The sequence below is a fragment of the Stegodyphus dumicola genome, chromosome 1 (assembly GCF_044657685.1).
Source record: "Stegodyphus dumicola isolate Sdum_Otavi_A_Nest chromosome 1, ASM4465768v1".
Lineage (NCBI taxonomy): Eukaryota > Metazoa > Arthropoda > Arachnida > Araneae > Eresidae > Stegodyphus > Stegodyphus dumicola.
In genome coordinates this window covers 52,508,546-52,530,485 of record NC_140768.1, presented here as the reverse complement: position 1 = coordinate 52,530,485, position 21,940 = coordinate 52,508,546, and the positions used below count along the sequence as shown (strand labels likewise).

General features: G+C 33.4%; 1 protein-coding gene across 3 annotated transcripts in view; it reads right to left on the bottom strand.

The window, feature by feature from the left end:
• The window catches only part of crb (cell polarity complex component crumbs), a 186,523-nt gene that overhangs the window by 102,760 nt on the left and 61,823 nt on the right, over positions 1–21,940 (bottom strand). The window lies entirely within an intron of this gene.

Genomic DNA, 21,940 nt, shown 5'->3' with positions numbered 1-21,940 from the left:
GTAAATTTGAAATAAGTTAAAACCATTCTAAGAAGATTGTTAATATTTATCTAGAAAAGAAAACTAATGGAAATTGCGCTACAAATTATATTAGTATCCTCTCTCAAATCAAATATTTAATAAGTTGATTATATATAATTAATCGATCAATTTTATGTATGTCAAAACTGATATACACTACAGTAGCTAAAAGCTGCGACCTAAGCCGTTTTTGTAGGAAGGTTTTGAAATCCCGGGGAATGATAAAAAATTCTGGTTCATCATTTTGTTAAGCATTATAAATATATAATATGAATTTAATAGAATTACTTTTTTTCCGCCGAGGCATACCAAGTTTTCAGTAATATTGTTTTGTATGCATAATTTCCAAAATATCTGATAAACAAAAGTAGAGATTTGTTGCCTCAATCAAATGTCCCATTTATAAGGATAAGTAACTTTTTTAAAGCAACCATGTTCTTTTTAAGAATTAAAGCCCCCGCAAAAGAGAGGAAGATATTCGCATTTTTTTTTTTAGCTGAATTTACTTTTCACTGCTTACCTTTACTTTTATTGCTGAATTTACCTTTCGCTTGTTAAAAGTGGGGGATAGAAAAGTTGGCTGTTGTTCGTTGGTTTCGCGCGGTTGGCACATACATAAGACTCCCCTTAATTATTCGTGCAGCTAGTACACCACCGTTACATAATGATATCAGATTACAGTTCTGTTAGACAGGTAGGTTTTTATAGAATGAACTTAAAGGAAACAGACAAAAATTCCGCAATTAAATGGGAAAAAAAAAAAAAAAACCTTCCATTAAAGTGGTTTTTCAAAAATTAGAAATTGCATTTGCATTACTTTTATGAGATACTTGGAAAGTGATATAGACTAATTTTAAAATAATTGAAAAGTCCCTAAGAAAAGCTAACACTAATGCAATTGTAATAGTAAGCTCGAAAAAACAGGAATAATACTCGGCTAGCATATAAAAAATACAGCAGTATTTTTTCCGTAAAATAATGTCAAATAAAAAAGGGGGAAAATCAGCATGCATTGCAATTATAGTAGTATAAGGTATTCTCCCGCCTTCTTCTTCGCATGCCTTCGTGGTGTGGTGGTCTGCACGCTGGGCGCGTATTCCAGAGATCCGTGGTTCGATTCCCGGCGAAGGTGTTGCATATTTTTCATCTTGCCTCTTTCCAGAAAATAACCTAATTTCTCTACAAGGTAATCTGGTTTCGCTTTAACACGCCAAATTTTCGGTACGATACTTTCCCATGAATCGAATTACCGTTATGAATTCTATGGAAAAAGTACATCGGTCTGAAAACATTAAAAAGTAAAGTAGAAAAGGCATTAATAATCGTAATTTTGAGAGTTCGCGAGTTTTGTTCAGTCAGTTGTTGGTTTTTACCCGTACTTTTTTGGTCATAATCACTTTGCATACGTATTTTCTTTCTTTCTTTCTTTTTTTAAAGTTTACATTAATTTGAAATTATGAACTCGGGAAGAAAAATGCTCTTGAATCTATACAGAACAGCAAAATGACTGATTTGCCACCCAAACGTGATTTTGCTTTAGTGGAAAAAAAAAAAAAAAAAAAAAAAAAAGATAAACACATACTTTTTTTTAACTAAAGGCATGAATGTTTAATTAATATTTATATACAGGTTAAATAACAGTTTCCAATACTTTTAGTTTTATCGAGATAGATTTATTGACATTCTCTACCACCAAATTTTTACGGTCATTTCAAATTAGAGCTAAAAATTTATTACTCTATTATCGAATAAATGTGCGAAATATAAATTTCACTAAACTCCTGTAAGGTCTTTTCAACGGAAGATAATTATTTTCTGATAAAAGAAATTGCAGTAGACCTCAGTTTTTGTTTATAAATATAATGAATTTATTATTGAGTTGACAATCAAAAATCCAAGACCAGTATTCTTATTTAATTATCTCATCTTGAGAAATTTACTCTAAGATAATGTATGTAGCGCGAAACTTAAAATTCCTTATGCTTCAAGAATCCACAAGAATAGATGCTAATTTTCCTCAAGGATGATTTGTTTGTTTGTAAATGGAATACAACAATGACTACTCGGCAAGACTGGATCAGATTATTTAATTTATGCGAAGCAAGGGAGGGCTATTTATCTAAGATTTGTCGAAATTTCATAGACAGCATGGAATCCGACAGTGTAGTACACCTCTTTTTCTCTACCATCTCTATCTCTCAAAAGATCTTTCGGTTTGACATATTTGAAACATCCCATACCACAAAGACACTTAATAGCCACCTTATTCGGAGTTTGAATCAAGCTGAACAGCATGGAAATCTTAAAACCTGTAATAAAATGCTCGGTAGCGCTCTTTTCATTCTTAGATAAACCGTACCCTCACATGCATTATTTCTTTTTATTTAATTATCAAGCTAAAGGTTAAGCAGTTTTCGGAGAGTTAGTAATAATTACTAAATTTTCCTCTTATCCTACTACAGCTTCTCCTATTTTATTCACTTACTTAACAATAGCAAGGGGCTCTTTTCTTTAAATACAGATTCCACATCATCTAATAGGTCTAGCATCCATATTTATGAATATAATAAGGCCGTAGTCAGATTTTAGGAATACCATACATAAAGAAATATGCGATGTAAGAAAATTTTTCCCAAACAGTGTTTTTGTTCAAACAAAGATAAGGAAAATTCTTAAAAGTGATAAAATCGCTATCTATGATTTACGTGCAGTTACCAGGAAGAGGAAAATATGAAATCTTCAGCAAACACCCAGGCACTTAACAAGTCACGGAAGAACATTTAAGTCAATATCACTAGATTTTTGTACAATCTCTGCCTCACACGAAGATTTAGGATATGTTTGATTTGGCCACACAATCGATAACGCACCCGAAGCAGACAAACTGTAGTTGTGTTCACTGCGTCACGTTAGCAAGACAAAGGTTCTAGTTAATAAGCAACACTTGAGTTAATCCATCTTCTGTCAAAGTAAATTCTGCGTAGAAGTACCGGACTAGTTCATCGATTTACCTTGGAAGTTATGGCTCAGTAATTGTTGCGCTAAGTCATACATGTGAGCGCCATACTGATAAACTATGCAGGAAGACCTTGAAGGCATCTGAGGCTCAGGGCTTTAACACTTAATGCCCGCAAAGATATACGAAGAGAAAGAGAAAAAAGGTGCATAAAATCTCAAGGAAACAGAAGTATGATACTAAACGATCGCGTATCATTTTTCAAATTAACTTTTAGCTTCTTAAAAAATATTAAAAAGCAGGTAACAAATGAAATTCAAACCATGCAAGCGATATCTACTTTTGGCAAGTACAAAATAGATAGCTCAAGACTTCCAGTTGGAACGATCTCAATATTAATTTATGACACAAAAATTAGTCATACGGAGGTATCAGTAGTCACGATTTACTAGCAAAGGATTCCTTCTTTTCCAATAGTAATTCTAGTACTGTTTGCCATAATCAAATAATTCGTCATTTTTACCGTACTAGTCACTTCAGTTTACTGTCTGATTGCATTCATAGTAAACAATTAGTTTAACGTAATAAACTATATTAAACTTTATCAGAATTGGTGAAGCTTTATTCATTATTCACGATGCATAAATATAACAATATCTGTGATGTTATCGATTTTAGGTCCGAAATGTGACTCATAATTTAACCATCCTAATAATGAATGACACCAAAATAAAATTTCAAAACAGAGAGTGACAGACATGGAAAAAATATTAACAAACAAATATTTTAATAATGTCATATTTTTAAATTCCAATGTAACAGAAACAGACTTGTTTTACTGTTTTAAAAAGTTATTTATCGCTGGTTGTTTTTCTATTGCTTGTGCAATAGGAATTGCAAAGAGAAAAATGAAATGAGTTTTCCATTTCGCAACAGAGATTAATACGTAATTCATGGGGCATACATGCGGAAGGCATACATGGCGGAGTAAATAAGCAACATATAGTGAAACTGTTTCTCAATACCATTTAAAAATGCAGCTTCAAAACAGGAACAATTCATTTTACGTTTCTCTCATACTCTTGTGCATTAACAAACAACAATTTTACTTTTAAAATATCATTACAACTTAAAACAGAAATCACGTTATGATAGGAAGAGTTTTTAATAACCAATAATTTCACTTTGTAAATCATATTATATACATAATAATTTCAAACATTGGACCACTTTTGTGTCTTCTTACCATGGAGTTACTATTTTTAGAACAGGCAAGGTGTCTTGGGTTTGCTATTATCTCAACAGGTTGGTTTTTTAGGTTATACTGATTGCCGTCCTCCTCGGTATAGTAGTTAGCGCTGGTTGCTATCTGCCATATCGCTGTGCCCGGATTTGAACCCTTGGATGCTTAAGTCTATAGTATCTGGGCGGGAACGGGCACGTAAAATATTGACGAGCCGAAATTCCTCTCGAGAGGTATGGTAAGAGACCTCCGGAACCGGCCTCCGTCAAAATTGGGATGAAACTTCCCCGTTCTTGCAAGTGTAAACTGTGATCACATTTAATGTATGCAGAAATCACGCATATATATATATATATATATATATTAGAATATAGTGCTTTCGTGGTACGTGACATCGGTAAAAATACAGAATGCCGCAAAGGATGGACAGCATCTCTGCAATCATAGCATCGACACGATCAGAAATCGGTTTCGATCCTATGCCAGGGTGGATCATAAGCGGATACCTAAAAAGACTAATAAATTAGTCAAATTCTTATCTTTTAGATCGTGCGTCGTAGCTAATTTGAAGCTTTCTACATGTTTTGAAAATATATATTGTAAAGAAATGTCCAGGCGCGGTGGGATGGCTTCCCCGCAAAGCAGGTTTAGGGTTGCCACATTTGGTGACCAAATTGGCAATATGCTATGGACGGATGGAGAACCTCCTGGAACGAATTCTTACCGGTTTAGCCCAGAATGTTCTCGAACAAAAGCTATATAAACCCTGCTGGTACGCGGAGAGTTAGTTAGTCCGTGCGGAATCGATTAAGTTGACAGTCGGTCAACAAGTGCCGAGTAGGTCGTCGAGTGCACCGAAAGAGTCTCTTAGTGTATCGCGGTTAGTGCATCGTCGTCGAGAGAGTGTGTTGAGCTCCGGGAAGCGTAATGGCAAACCGCACATTGAGTTAAACAGTGTTAAACGAATGTCGCATACTGCGCATGCTCAGAAAAGAATTTGGCGTAATAACTATGTTGGCGCGATTTGAAAAGAAGATAAATACGGTATATGTACCGCCATCTGATTGTAAACAAATCTGGCGTTTAAAACTTCGTAGAGTATAATGTAAATGTAAATTAATTACTGTGTTAAAATACTATTTTTTGCTGTACTGCTCAAACAACTAGAAAGCTGAAATTATTGCGAAATGTGAAGCAGTGTTTGCATTCAAAATGTAAGATATAATACTTATGAAATTCTGCACATTCCTTTGGAACTGTACAAATTTTCTTTCAGAAAAAGACTGAAATTTAGGATATATTAGTTGAAAATTTATTCATTATACTTTTAAGCAATAAAAACAATTCAGGATTTACCATACGTTCCATTCGTACATACATAAAGAAATACTGAGGAATATAACAAGTGCTTGCAAATAACACTGAATTTTACAATTCCTTAATGCTAGTTATTAAATTCTTTAAAATGAGAAAATAAAAACGCGGATATACGCTAACAAACTAAGCTAGAATCTCCAGTTTACAATTACTGAATTATAACATGTGAACAAATTACATAAGTAACGAATAATTACGAACATATGTTAACAAATATTAAATGCACTGTTATTGACAAATTAAAATGAAACAAATATTAGAAAAATAAGCAAGTGCAATCGGTATGGACGTTAAAATAACTACGTAAATTCCACAACATTGCAGTTGTAAACATCACTCGAACACACTCGACAGCCATGGAGATCACAAATCATGGCGTAATAGCGTAGGGTTGCTTTTAGTCGCCAATATTTCTCCCCGCGCCAATGGTACACCATCAAGCATGCGCAATAAGCGAAATTCGCTTAACACTGTTCAACTCAATGTGCGGTCTGCCATTACGCCTCAGGGAACGCCTGAACCGAGGAGTTGGGAGCTGTACTCTAGTGTATTGTCGAGTGCATCGCGAGTTGTAGCATGGAGAGTCTCGAGAGTACGTGGAGTTCCGAGAACGACCAAGCAGAGTCGGGAGCTGTACTTTGGTGCTTTGCAGTGAAGCTCTCTGCAACGTTATAGCCTGATAACCTGAAGGCTGTGCTGCTTATTGTTCCAGCGTGTTTTATAGTAGATCTTCGGTGACTGTAAATGTGCTATTGGAGCTGTTGTGATTAATATTGGCTAAGTGTGTTTCGATATTCCATCAAGTGCTGTCGATTCAACGCTGTGCCGAGCAATGATTTGTTAAGAATTTACAAAATCATAATTTGAGCTTATCAAACAAAACTACAGCCTTTATGCCATATATTATACTTTACAAAACATAAATGAAAACAAAATAATCAGTTTTGCGTTTTCTATAAGCAACATCATACAACATATTATTGATGTAGTCGTAATTCCGTAACCATGCATCTTAAAAAGATTTTTCATTAACGGTATTTCACTAATCTATTAAAAGGCTAAGGATTAATTCAAGCAGTCAATGAAATAAATGAGTCAATTACGCAAAAACTGCCAAGCAGCTAATTTGGGTAAATTTTATTTATGAATTTTCTTAGTCTGACATACTGCCAGCTAAGCGATGCGGAAAATATATAAGAAAATTTCATACCCATGCATACAAAGTATATCCTGGTAATGACACAGTGCCCCGAAAATACCTGATCGACATCAAATTATGTCACATCATCATACACCAGATTATTTTCGTTCGCAGTAGATGGGAAGGAATTCGATGAGAATTTGAGGAAATCCTCCGGAAAGACGCATGGCGAAGCATTTTTTTTTTTTTTTTTAAATCATTTCATCATCATCATCTGCTTTACCCGAAAATAAAACATTTACAAGGAAGGAATCTTCAAGGTAATTTTTAACGCACGAGAGATCTCTATAACAAGCAACATGCTATTACACGCTTCTCATATATCGCAATAAAAAAGAAGGAAAATTGGGAACATTGATTAATGCATATTTCAGCGAATGTTTAACTTGTGTCGCTGGTACAGCAAATAGTCTTCATGTACTTGGATATAACTTACCTGCTTGTTGCAAAGATGCTTTTCGGGAGGATTATGATAATGTTTTTGTATAATGCCTCGTAAATCTTCAGGAGTTTTCTTGATATGAAAGACTATTGCATCATTTAAGTGTCTGAAACTATCAGGTCCAAGAGTCAATAATATTGAGAAATCTCACTTTCACTAATCGCAAGGATGCATGAGAAGCTTTAAGTAAAATGTGTGAAGGCTACATAAAAATAATACAATAAATACAAAATAAGAAAGCAATTTGCATCTCTGCAATGGAAATAGTGCAACCTTTTTTAATCTTTTCCACTTGAAGGAAGCCATAAGATTCTGGATTCGGGAAAAAATGCAGGGATTATTAAAAAAAAAAAAAAAAAAAATCATCCAAAACATATCAAGCGAATCAAATTTGAGAATGGGTGCAACATAAGTTTTGGTCAATGCGAAGTAAGTATACTAATAAAAAATTTCCAAACATCTAGATAAAAAGGGATGAACCAATCCAGTTGTCTTATGATGGGAAGCCACGGTATTACCTAGTTCTCCACAACAATTTAAAAATGCCTTAAAGCAATTCAAACTATAAACAATGAACACTGAGTACAATATAAAAGACTAGTGATCTCTAGCCAACGAACTACGGGCAAAGAATCATGATAGCCATATACACCGGCGTTATCAATAATCTTATACTAATGTTACAAATGAGAAATATCATGAAAAATCGTCATACAATAAGGTTAATTTTTAAAACCAGTACTTTTCAACCTCTTTCATGCCACGGTTCATCTCACAAGCATAAGTAACTTCAAAGCGCCCCTCATAAGAATAAACATGTCGGCACACTATGAAGGAACATTTTCCTATTAACATGATTTATTTCTTTTATTTCATAATATACTATAGGGATTCAATTAACACATCTTTCGTTCTAATATTTTTGCATTATAATAAATAAACATTTTAGCTAGACACTATTTTCAGAGGAATCTTTACACAACCTTAAGCACTAAGTAAACAAACCAGACAGAATGAAATACCTAATTCATACAAAAAAATCCTTAATGAATTAACTGATAAATTTGAAAAAGTGATATAGGATTTGTTTGAAAGGGTGATTATTTTTAATGTTATTTTAATTTGTTAGCTTTTTCTGTCTTTTTTTTATTTCCCTCCCATTTCCTCACCAGTATGTATTCAGTTAAGGTGAACAAGAGTGTATTTAAACTAAGTAGAGAATAGTTAGAGCGTGGTTTAGCTATTGAGAGCGCACGTTGTTAATTCTACCAGCTGCTGAACATTGAATGTCGGGCTTTGCATTCTTGCCGCTGAAATTATTATCTCGACGGTGTAGTTTCTGAGTTAACCTGCTAGATTAAATCGAATTGTGTAATCTTACACTACTATTTACTTTTGAATTTAGTTGTTAGATTATTTTTTAACTTTCTCATCACAAGTAGTGGTGATCATGTAAGCCCGCAATTCCGTGCCGTCTGTAAATTACTGTGTGCAGGATCTTTTATACCCTATCCCTGTTGTATTCATATCTTTGAGTCTTTGGAAGAAGTCGCAATTTAGACTTCTAAGCTGATCTAGTTACACTGTACGTTAGCGAAGAAGATTAGACCCTACAGTGAAACTGATTAAATTTTTAGAACATTTCATAAATTTATGATGTAAAAACACAAGAGCAAAATTAATAATGTAATTATATAAATAATAATATAATTACATAAAAAAATTATTGATTAAAATATAAAAATACTACTAATAATTTAATGAAAAAATAAATATTTTAAGCATTAATATAAATATCTGAAACATTCTTTTGCTATAGTTAGAAACTTGTTTCTGTGAAGAGTTTTTTTTTTAAAATATATTTAGGTCTAGAAAGTTACCGCAATTTATGATCAAGACTTTCCAATAATGACCTCTTTAAATTCGTAATAGAGAGTACAAAACAGAAATTTTGTTCACATAATAATATTTTAGCATATCGTAAATAAAATGCTACAGCTTTTTTTACCGACGGATAAAATCTCCGTTTTTGCAGATACCCAGAACTGAGATAATGGATTAAGCTCTGTTTCAAGAATATTATAACTTTTTAAGTCTCATAATTCCTTCTTTCCTTTCATATAAATCGAATGCCATGAGATATAACGAAGATGTAAATGGATTTCGAACCCAAATGAATATCTTCGCCTTCGTTTATTCAAAGCAGTGCACCTACGCACGCAGAAGAAAAATTGTCTGTGACTTCTTCCTGTTACTATATCCGCGCCATCAATACATAAACTTGTGTAATTTTTCATGACCTTTCTTTGTATCAAAGTATTCATTGATCATTTTCAGCCTAGCCCCCACCAGGTACTGTCGTTCCATATCTAGGACTTAGCAATTAAAATTTTTATCGCCACACAGCCAATCCTTTCGCGGCATACCACAGTGCTGCGCCATACTGGAAAGTAGTGCTTAAGATAGCCAACGTAAAAGTATTAAAATAAGCGACAAGTATATTTCTTATAAGTGCAATAGAAAATAGTTTCATTTAATATTTCTACCTTTTTCTTCCTTTTTTTTTTTTATTTATTGTTATAGATATTTTATGTTGAGAAATTTCGTTTGACGTTTCAACCAATACTAAATTCAACACTTTTGGCATAATTATTTAAATAATCATTAATGAAACTGAGAAACTCATTTTCAAGAGTAGACCATAATAATTAGATGGGAGAAGTTAAAAATGGATACGCACCGAAATTGTAAAATAAAAAATAATTAGAATATTTAGCAATTAAGTTATGTGTTAACCAAAACCTCTAGTTTCCGAGGAAAAAGAAGACAATTCTAAATACGGAATATTTAAATAGCAGTTTCCTCGTACAGAACAAAAATGGGAAGCATCTAATTACTTATTAGGACAGGTCATACAGGTACCTAAGACTCCACAAAGTATTCCTTAATACTATGTATCGCAATCTCTGTAAGTTGCTTCCACTGAAACGAAGCCATTACGATAATGTACAAAATCACACAGCTACTGCTTCTGAAACAGTTGTTAGATTACTTTTTTTTCATTTACGTGATAGCTTGAAATTTCCACCAGAGCATTCTAAATGGAAAACTTTAAAATTTTAATTAGGCAAAAAAGTAACCTTAGATTGTTGTAGATTTTGAATAACACTAGAGATTTCGGGCGATTAGATGTAGGTCCTTCTTGATGAATAACTAAATTTATATTATGCGATTTTCAGCATTTAATTTTTTAAAAGAAGCACTTGTCAGAAGCATACTGCCACCCAGTTAAAACGTTCAGCGTTCTAAAATAAATATATCGCAGAAGTCATTAAAATGGGAAATGGAACATGAGCCTCGAAAATACCACATTTTTAGAAAACAAAGTTTAAAATATCACGTCAGCATATTTTACATATTTTAAGAAAAATTATGACTAATAAATTTCATAAAATGCTGAACCCACTGAGAAAACTTCACTGAATTAAACAATATCATTCACTTAAATTAAAAAGACAGCTTGATACGGCCGAATTAAAAAAACAGATTAGACTGCTGTGAGGTAGTATGATATAACCATGAGCAGCTTTAAAAGGCCTAAGACTGAATTTTTTCTAATATTAAAATTCAAAATGACATGCTTCCTCCCCCCACCCAATAATTAAAATCGATTTTCAAGCAAAATTTCAAAAAGGATTTACATTTTCATAAATCTAGAAAAATGTACTGAAGAAGAAGGAAATTATGCATAAGAATTCGAAAAAGTACAAACCTTGTTTTCTTAAATATTCCCTGAAGATGTTTTTGCAATTAAAATGTTTCTCAGAATAAGGTACAAAATTTTATGAACAAGGTTTCGGCACAAGAAACTTTAAAAAATAAAAAAATTCACCTCTTATATGGCTCCCGTAAAAGTAAAAAAGTTCAGTCAGTAAAAGGTTACATTAGTAAAATCTTTTATTCATAAATTTCGGGAGACATTCACAATTAATATTCCTTCGGGGCAGTTACGTAGTAAATAACGTCTGTTGATCACCTGGTTTCAATTAATCGCCAAAACGAGGAAATTTCATTTAAAGTTCCCTACATAAGGTTTACAAAAATTTAGATTATATGCGTCAAAAAGTGACTTAAGTGGAACATTTGTTTCATAATATCTTCACAAACTTCGCATTCAAAAAACATAATGAACGTTTTATAATTGGGACACACCGGTTCTCAAGTCGTAAGTTTTTAAGAAAACAAACGCATCATACCACAGCAGCATAAGCACATTTTTTTAGTAAACAGATTTACTGTTTTTCTACTAATTATCGATTAGCATCAGGCTTGACTATGTTAAATTTCGCGAAAACAATAGGTAGCTCTTATCTTATCCTGTAAAATTTAAGTTTTTCTATATAGTCTTTTTTCATCAATTGATGTTAGGTTAGGTAAATCCGAAAACTATTTAGAAATATTACCCAGACTTCATTCAGCATCTACTTACTTAAAACCTATAAAATTAGAAATATATATTTTAACATAATGTGATATAATAATCAAAATCAGAAGAAAAAAAAAAAAATTCCTTTCGTGAAACTGATGGAACATTATCAAACACTATTTACCTCAGAAAACGTTACATCCAACCAAACCAATCATTTAAATACAAATCAAGATATCTTAAATAAAACAAAAATTACACCATTCATAAAAATAGCCATTCAGTTTAATTTGCAAAACACAATGTAAGAATTAAATATGAATTAACCTAAAGATGAAACACTCGCAAATCACACAACGGAAACCTTTCCGCTACGATAAAAAAAAATATTCTGGTAAATTTGATGCGTCACACTTCAGTAGATATATTTGGAAATAAATTTTGACTAAACATGCAATATCGGGAACAAATGTGTAGGATGAACAATACGAGAACGCAGTAAGTCCGTAATATTTTAAGCTGAAACTTCCTGGAATAAACGAGAAGTAATTTTGTCATTCGAAGTTGAAAAACAATTTTGTTAGTTTTCGCTCCAAACTATTTAAACTAAGAAACAACCGCATTTTTATTTAAACTGTATGCGTGTCACAGCGCAGCACTGAGGAGGGATTCTGTGTGTGAGGAGGGGGAGAAAAAAAACTGTGAGATGAGTTTGCACATCATAAAATTTAGAATACGACCCACTCCACCTTCTAAAAAAGAGAGAGAGATGATGCCGGAAGGATCAACAATAAAAAAATCCAAAATTACGTTTTATTCCTACTCGGCAAATGAATATTTGATACATTCTTAATATAAAGCTAGAGACGCCGTAATTTAATACAAAAACTGGTCAATTTAATATAAGTTTTTAACGTGTAAACAGGTTTCCTTACACTCGTTCAACTCAACATTGGATCCTATAAGAAAAAATAAGAGGTTTCACAGAATACAATAAAATCTTTTTTTTTTAAAATCTGATGTGACCAAGGGTTATATAGTTTTGAATAGAAAAATTGATAGATTAATGACTTACACAAAACTGATACATAATCAACGTATCAAATATCGGATTCGTAGCTCACCTTAAATAAGTTTCTTGTCTAGATAAATATTAACAAATCTTCTTAGCTAGCAGAATAGTTTTAACTTTCAAATTTACCATTTTAGGTAAACAGTTCTAATTTAATTATAAAAATTATCTTTATTAAATCTAAAAGTTGGACTAAAGTCGTTCTAAGTTCACACTAATATTATTGCAATATATTCCCGTATTAAGCTTTCCATTTTTAATTATTGAAGTTATTTTAAGGTTATTTAACTTTGTTACCAATTCCATATTTTAATATTAGAAACGTTTAAATATTTATTCTGTTTTCCACCAGATGTACTTTGGCATACATTTAATTTCTAATACACATTTATTAATAAATTAATAATTATGAGCGTCAGCAGAATTTTGATAATTAACAAATAAATAAAAATAAACTCCCTTATATTCATATTCTGGGATTTTGACTTCCCTTTTAATCCATTCCTTTTTCACATATTGTTGCACTGTACTTAAGTTTTCATGTATGCAGAATTTATATACTTTGTATTGTATTTATGCCAATTTATATTTAAATGATAATTTTTACAAATTCTTGCATCACAACTCTAGTTAACAGAAGATGTTTCTAACACCTTGGCAAAGTTTAATCTTCAGCATGTAGCTTATTTTCCAACCTGGTTTCAGGCTGAATTATTTGTAAAATTAATTACTTGAAATTATTTGTTAACAAAGATGTTCGCTAAATCACACTAATAATATTTCTAACTGTTGTAATTTATAATGCAAGGAGTTCATGTGATTTATAATGTAATTCATTTATAATTTTTTAGCAGTATTGAAATTAATAGCAGATACTCATAATGATATACATTTAGATTACAATGATTTAGATTGCCATTGCCTTCTTCACTCATGCTTTTATGCTACATTCCTAATATTTCATAATGGCATTACAAGTAAGTTTAAACTCATTCACCAAACACGTAAATCTCTAATTCAGCCCACTTTTATTTTTACGTGTGCTGTATCTTCTATTTTCTTTAATATATTGTTCAACCTGATTTCAAAAGGTCTTATGATCAAGCGGAAAAGCCATTAAACATTGGTAGTTAGACCCAAGTTTCTAGTCCCAGTGATCCCCCAGCTCTTTCTTTTTTTGTACTTATTTACTGTGTAAAAATGTAGCGAAAAAATTTCCGTTCATGAAGTAAAAATACTTTTTAAATTTATTCTTTAAAAATATTGCAAAAATTTTCACCTTTACCTTAGCATATTTTTTTACAAATCTCTCTAATAAGAAAAAATAAGGATTGATACCTCGGTGCAAATTATATGCAGCATTTTTCCAAAAGCTTAGAGTTTATATGGATATCAATAAATTAAGGATTATTTCTCCACCTAATTTTCATAACATGTTTATTCCAGAATTTTCTTTTCACACTGTAGCGCTTAACTTTGAGTTTTCTATAACCATTCAATTTCTCTAGCCATGGCAACTTTGTATATCTTCTGACAAGTAGTTATATTTTTAACCACTGTATTTTAATTCCTGTTGACTATCAGTACATTATTTACTTGTTTCACAAGTGCAACTTTTATTTTATACGCAAATCTACGTAAAATAGCAATAAAACTTCAGTTATGCTGAGCTCCTGATCGATTGCTTGTTTTAGATTGAATGAAATTAAGCTTAATGTTACTGTTAATTAGCTTGTTATTAACTTCATTATACATTTCTAATTAATAATATGTTCAGATATTTCCAAGTATATTACTCAAACTTTTGCATCCCAATTTTAAATTTTTGGTTAAAAAAATAAACTTTTATTTATTGAGAAGCCTGACTGATTATATTAATTTGCAGTATTATTTATCTAATTCCTTTCTTCTAGATAAATTTTAGAAAAAACTTCTTAGCATAATAATTTAAATTTATTTACAATTTATACGTCAGTGTTCCAAATGCATAGTAATGTTGTTATAATAGATTTCATGCTAAGTTTATTTTAAATTTAACTAAATTTAATTTCTGCAAACATTTACATGATTACTTTAATTAACAAAAATATTTTTAGCACACTTTAACACACTTTGATATGAAATAATTTTCATATCAAAGAACAATCAACGATTTCTGGGCCGAAATCGTTGCCCAAATTAGAACTTCGCTTCCGTTTTCTTTTCCCCACATTTTTCGAGGAGTCATCGAGTAGCGGGTAGATTTATTAGCATCGTTAGCTAAGGGTGCAAATGTGCTGTCCATCAAGTCTATCGGGTGAGAATTAGCAGTTGGGGACAGGCTGTAAGGTCGTTCGTTCGAACTTTATGCCAATTTATAAATTGATTAGTGCGTCCGGCATTTGTCTCCGTGGCAGAGGTGCGATTTGGGGTTTTCTTAAGCAGGGAAAATTTCTGCATGGCAAGGAATTATTGCAAACTGATGTACTTTTCATCAAGGATATCCTTTAGTCTGCGTCGTTCCTCTACCTTAGCAATTTGCTACTCTACATATTCAGGCAAGATCTCGAGACAGACCATGTTAGCAAACTGATGACAACAATCTCTGCTAAGTAAAATGAAACTGAAAAACGTATTAAAAATTTCAGTAACTAAGTCACTGAAAATTAGTCGGTTTACTGTTGCTGCGACTGACCTCAATAGATTAATGCAATTAATAAAACAAATTTCGCAATTTCATTGATTACAACTGTCTTCGAGAATTTGTAAATTCTCTCGAAAAGAATCCTACACTGACTTTCCAACAGACGACTCCCGTTTAAATGATTCCATTGTTAGCGATTTCCTCAGTAATTCGTTAACTGAGTAAGTTAAGTAAGTAGACTGGAAGACAAATATTAAATTGGAAGAGAAATATCAGTTACGTTAATAATTAATAAATAATTAGATTAATATTTTGCAGACAGATATGACTTCTAAAAAACAGGTATGGCTTCTAAAACACATTAGGCATGTATTTTTAGAAAATAGCACAATATATGCCAGACAAAATATTTTTAAATTTTTGTGCAGCTGTTACATTTCGCTTTTATTATATCTCACAGCGTTCCTGCATCACAAGTAAATGCAAATTAATATGCAAAATCTTTTACTGACAAAAAATTATGTCGAAAATTTCTGCCACCTTAATGTGGCGCAAGTCTACGATAGTTTTAATACTAAATTTATCATAATATCAAAGTATGTGGCCCAGAAAGCGATTAATTTCTTAAAAAGGAAAAAAAAAACGCAACTATAATTTTCCAAACAAATAAGTAACGCAAATAAAATAAAACTATCAGTATTTTTTGTGCAGTTCGACGAATGATGAGACAGAAATTATAAAAAGGTAAAATTAGCCTACAAATCTTTCTGCCTCGGCAGATGTAACGCAAAAACGCACTTTATTATCTGCCTTCAGTATAATTCAGATGAGCAGTTATCGATGACCCATGAAGGAAGAAATCTTGAATCCAATGCCAGAGTCCATTTTGAAAATGGCAAGCCAAGCGGTAAATCACTGCTAACGGTAAGAAGAAAAAATAGCTTTTCAATATATGTTCTCAAGACGGTCAATGATAATGATCATCGTGTTGACCTGACACCTATACCTACATTATTGCGCGAACAATATATTCTTTATTCTTTTTTTAATAAAGGTACGCTGTTGTTGCTTATGTCTATGCTTAGGTGTACAGCCACTGGAAGGGCCTCCTGAATGATTATAAGTAGGATCACCGACAAAAACCATGATCATTTATTTGAAAGGCTAATTAAACGACTGAGCATTTGATCAAGAATCCGAAGAATGAGATCTGAAGGTCTCGCATTCCTCTTTCCCTATAAACCGAATTCTTCGATACAATTTTTGGATTTAACACATGTTAAAGACGAGAGACTCGAATCGATATTTTTCAATTCTAAAACACCGAAAAATGTGGCAACAAATTGCATCTTGTACGTGCAAAAATATATATAATAATAATTGTATTTACCTGATTCTGTATTCGTAACGTAAGCTTTAAAGACTCGTAATTTTGTATTGAATAAATTAATCGGAAATGAAGCATCAGTCTGAAGAACATTAAAAATAATTATTTTGAGATATGTTTTCACATGTGAGAAATGATGTCAACACCTCCATTCAAGATGATAATAATTCAGATATTGTAAAGGCCCTTATTTTCGCGAAAATGAATATATCGTGATTTCGCGAGCTGAAAATTTCGCGAATTTTATATGAACAGAACCGAAAGTTGAAACATTTCTAAAGTACCTAAGTAAAGTTGAGAAAGTTGAAGAAAAAAAAAAGTATTTCGCGAGGTTTAAATTTTTGCGATTACGACGGGCTCGCGAAAATGCCTTTAGTATAGATAGTAACAGTCATTTATTCTCTAATATCTGTCGCGCGGAGGAGGGAAGGAAACGTTCATTCTGTGCTAAGAAGGGATACAGACATTAAAAATAATTCAGATCTTGACGATCAAGATAGAGAGACAACAACAGGGGCAGGTTAATTCATTAAGGTTCCTGCATTACAGAGGAGTTCTCAACCGGGGGGGGGGGATTTCATAGTTTCAGGGAGAAATAAAGTGAGCATTTTATTTAGCTGTTAAACATTTCATTTATGTATATGAAAAACTAAGTTTTGTTATTTATCAACATTTTCTGTATTTTATTGTTTAATTTATAAATGTCTGTAAAAAATAACCAAAACCTAAATAAATGTATATGTATTTTTCGAGTTTTCGATAGGAGGAGGGAATAGTAAATTAGGAATAGTAAAATGGTACACGGGGCAAAACAGATTGAAAACCATTATTGTATTATTACATGCATGAAATTTACGCATAAAATAAATGCCTTCGATCCCGCAAACATTTTTGAAATCGCAGTATGTTATTTGGCGATAATTTCTTTCAAATATTATACGATAAAACTAACTAATCATCTTATCAAGTTCAACATAAATGAAAAAATAGTTCCAGAGTAGTAATATGGGTACATGTAGAACTGAAGGAAACAGAAGGGGGGAAAAAATCTCAGTTGTTATCCTTATGCCACATATTTACAACATGCAGTAAATCACATATTTAAAACATACAGTTTTATGCAGTAAATCAATGGTCCTTATTTAAAAAATAAGGACCATTGATTTATTGCTGGCCAAAAAGGACAGTTTCTCGTTTGTCATTGATTACCTTACAAAGTAGCCTGAAGTGCACCCTATCTCAGATTAAAAGGCTGTTACTACAGCAGAAATAATGATACAGCACTGGATTTCCAGATTTGGAGTGCCTCCTCAGTTACATTCCAATCAAGGAAGGAATTTTACCTCATTATCTCGGAATTTTACTTCGTAATTAACGAAATTTGTAAATTAAACTTCATGGGCAAGGCCGAAACGACACATGTATATATCCGCATTCAGGCGGGATCGTTCAGATGTTTAATCGAACCATTCTTAATAACTTCTCGTTGATGTTTCCAGAAACCAGAAGATTGGGACCAGAAGTTACCTCTGTTCATGCTGGCCTACTACAGTGCTGTCCGCAAAACTACCGGCTATTCTCCCCTCTCAACATCCTCTTCGGTCGTGACCTTCGTCTGCCTTCTGACCTCTTATTTAGTCGCTCGCTCCTGATGTGCATTTACTGTCTCGAGTACATTCAGCATTCCTAGGCATGGTTTGAAGTGATCACAATTTTGCACGACAGCAAATTAACTTGGCGACGCAGAACATGAAAACCCGATACGACACGAGAGCTACAGGGCACCGACTCAGAGAATGTGTGGTTATGCAATCCGATTCGACAAAAAAGACTTTCTTCTACAGTACAGTCACTCTGGGACAGTCCTTACAGTCCTATACAGGCTGAACGACGACGCAGTCATCAAATTCTAAATCGTTCATCATGACAGCTTAGTCCTTTACTATGGCCATAGTACGTAGCCCACATCGTGTACATAATGTAAATAGTATAGAAAGACCATGCTCATACCTGTATGTAAATTTGTATATTCATGCATTTATTTACTGTTTTAGTATTGTATTGATTTTCCTTAGTTGCAAGTATACCTTCCTATCCAGGGATCGTACTGCACCGAAAGTGCAGTCCTTGGGAAGGGGGCAATGTTACGAAATCAGTAAATAATGTAAATAATTTTAATGAAATTATAAAACTATAGTATATGTTGTATAATGTAACATGAAAGGGCTCATGAATGCGAAGCTCAATTGAAAAAATGTCTCACGAATGAGAAGATCAATTGAAAAAATAAGTTACAGGCGCAGGTCCATTTAACAATGAGGTAAATGGCTAAGCGGCGAGTTGGCGATGGTTAAGACTAATTTTTGTCACCCAATTTGGCGAGAAATCGTGAAAAGTCGTTAAACATGGCAACCGATTGGTGAGATTCTGGTTCGATTCCTCCTTTATTTACCTTTCAGGAATTTCGAGAAATCGCATGTACTGGAAATTTCTAGGTGGACGGGAAGAAAGCTATATAACATCAGTTTCATCCAGAGAGACATCAGTTCTCAGTTTAGTTCGAAGTTTAGCTCAAGAGTATGAGAACACTGAGAGTTCACTGTGCGAAGCTACGCATTTGAAACTCTTTATATTGTGTTGTGTTTAACAATCTTAGTGGTTTGAAGTGATAACTACTGTTTGTGCTCAGTTGCACTGAGATAAACTGTACGAGTACTTTTGTGGAAAATTCCCGAACTATAAAGTGTTTCTTTTGGGAAAATAAATTTTATCAAGCTATGATCGGTTCTGTGTGCATTCAGTTTAAAAACTCGTACACGTTATTTGTTGTAAATACGGTACTTATAGAGACAGAGATAGAAACTGAACTTATGGTTGTGACAGTTATTGAAATATTCTCTCATACCTATAAAGCAGTATTACATATATATCTATATATCTCAGCAATTGAAAGCTACGATTCGAGAGCCTATAATATGAGCGTTAATGTAATTCATTTTTACTTTAGTGCAATGGTCTTCAAATTGTGTTCCGTGGAACCCCGAGGTTCCGCAAATCAAACTTCAGGGATTCTGCAAGTCAAAAAAAAATTTCGAAAGGGCAATTATAAAGCACTAATACCAAGTTGACTAGTGTTTATTAACTAAAAAATAAAGGTTAATTTAGTTATGTTTCAAAATTAATCAGAAGCTACGTGTGAGAGCTGCCGGCTTCCGTAACGTGACGCCAGCAGTGACGTACTTGTGAAAGTAACTGTTTTTTTTTTTTTTTTTTACTGTTGAGTCGGTGTATATGCAAAACAGATTGACGTTCTCTTCGGAGTTTGTATGGCGTATGCGGCAACAAAAACAAAATACAGAAACAAATTAAATGCAGAAAATAAAATGCGACAACAAATAACATCATTAGAGCTTTATTTCGACATTTTCTGAAAAAAAAAAAAAAAAAAAATTGAAAGCACTTGTCTACTTTTCAGAACTTCTGAAACCAAATATAGGTAGGTGTCACTAAATGTACAGATAGGTGACAAACGGAGCATGAATTAATGCTATGAATGAGTGCATTAAATTAATTTTATGTTAATATTTCTTAATAAACATATAATAGTCTGCTCTAATTACCTTTACAATAAAGTACCAATAATATACTTATCTGCTTTTATTTTAAAATATATTTTTCTAACGGTGTGACGGGGGTTCCTCGATAAAATCTTATAGTAAGTGTTGCACGATGAAGTTTTTGAAGACCGCTGCTTTTCAGCGCATATGAAGTTTTCATTTCTTACAATATTTGCCTTGTAAATATTAATCTTACATTGCATGCACAATTTTCAAAACCTTTGAAGACAAAAACAGGGATTTGTAGTCTCAAATATACTGGTGTAAAAAATTAAGAGATGGAAAACATTTTCCGACATTTCTCCTACCACACAAAACCTTTACAATTAGTTATTATACAATGTTACTGTGGCACTGGTGTTGCTGAGATGAGTTTACATATTCCGGTGGCCGTGGCTACGCCAGCAGGATGTATAAAATTTCGCCTCCAGCAGCTCAGCTGATTCCGCTCTGCAACAGAATAGTGATTTTTATTGTCTTTCGGGAATCATCTTGTTGTTCTTTGCTTATTTGTGAGGTGAAATGTGCACATATCATCGCTTAGACGAAGGTATGAGATGTAGTATCTTGACAGGCTTAAGGCAAGGCAGTCACAACCTCAGGTTGCAAGAGAACTGGATGTAACACTATAAGGTATTTCTTCCACCTTCTTGGCATGCTTTCGTGGTGTGGTGGTCTGCACGCTGGGCGCGTATTCCAGAGGTCCGCGGTTCGATTCCCGGCGAAGACATTGCATACTTTTCAATCTCTCTTGTTTCCAAAAAATCCTAATGTCTCTATACTGGCGCCCGAACTAAAAGGGTGGCTGATGATGATTCTCCTCACCCAGGATTTGGCGATTGGGTCCCTTAAAAATCCCAGTCGCCCTTTAAAAGGGGAAGTATATACGGTATTTCTTCCGCCTTCTGGGCATGCCTTTGTGGTGTGGTGGTCTGCACGCTGTTCGCGTATTCCAGAGGTCTGCGGTTTGACTCCCGGCGAAGGCGTTGCATATTTTTCAATCTCTCCTGCTTCCAAAAAACCTAATGTCTTTACAATACCAAGTGTCATCTTTAATTCGTGGAATCAGTTTTAAAACAGCGGGACAGTGTCCAGAAGACCAGGACAAGATCGTCCGAGAGCCACAAGGACCAATGAAGACTGGTACTTGGTACTTTCAGCCAAGCGCCAGAGGACGTCTACAGCCACAATTATTTTGTGACCTCGCTACTGCCACAGGAGCATCAGTTTCAAGGAAGGCAGCTGCCAGAAAGCTACATGAGACAGGCCTGTATACCAGGAAGCCCACTATTTGCATTCCACTCACTCCCTCTTACAAAAGAGAGCGTTTACAATGGTGCATATAACACCAACACTGGCCACAGCTTCAATGGGCTAATATCCTCTTCATGGATGAGTACAGATTCAGTCTACAACCTGATTCTCGGCGGTTATTGATATGGAGGAAACCTGGGACTCGATACCATCCCAACAACATCATGGAAAGGGATCATTATGATGGTGAAGAGTGATGGTCTGGGTAGGGATCATGTAGGATACTCGCACACCGCGCCATGTTTGACACTGGCTTCGTGA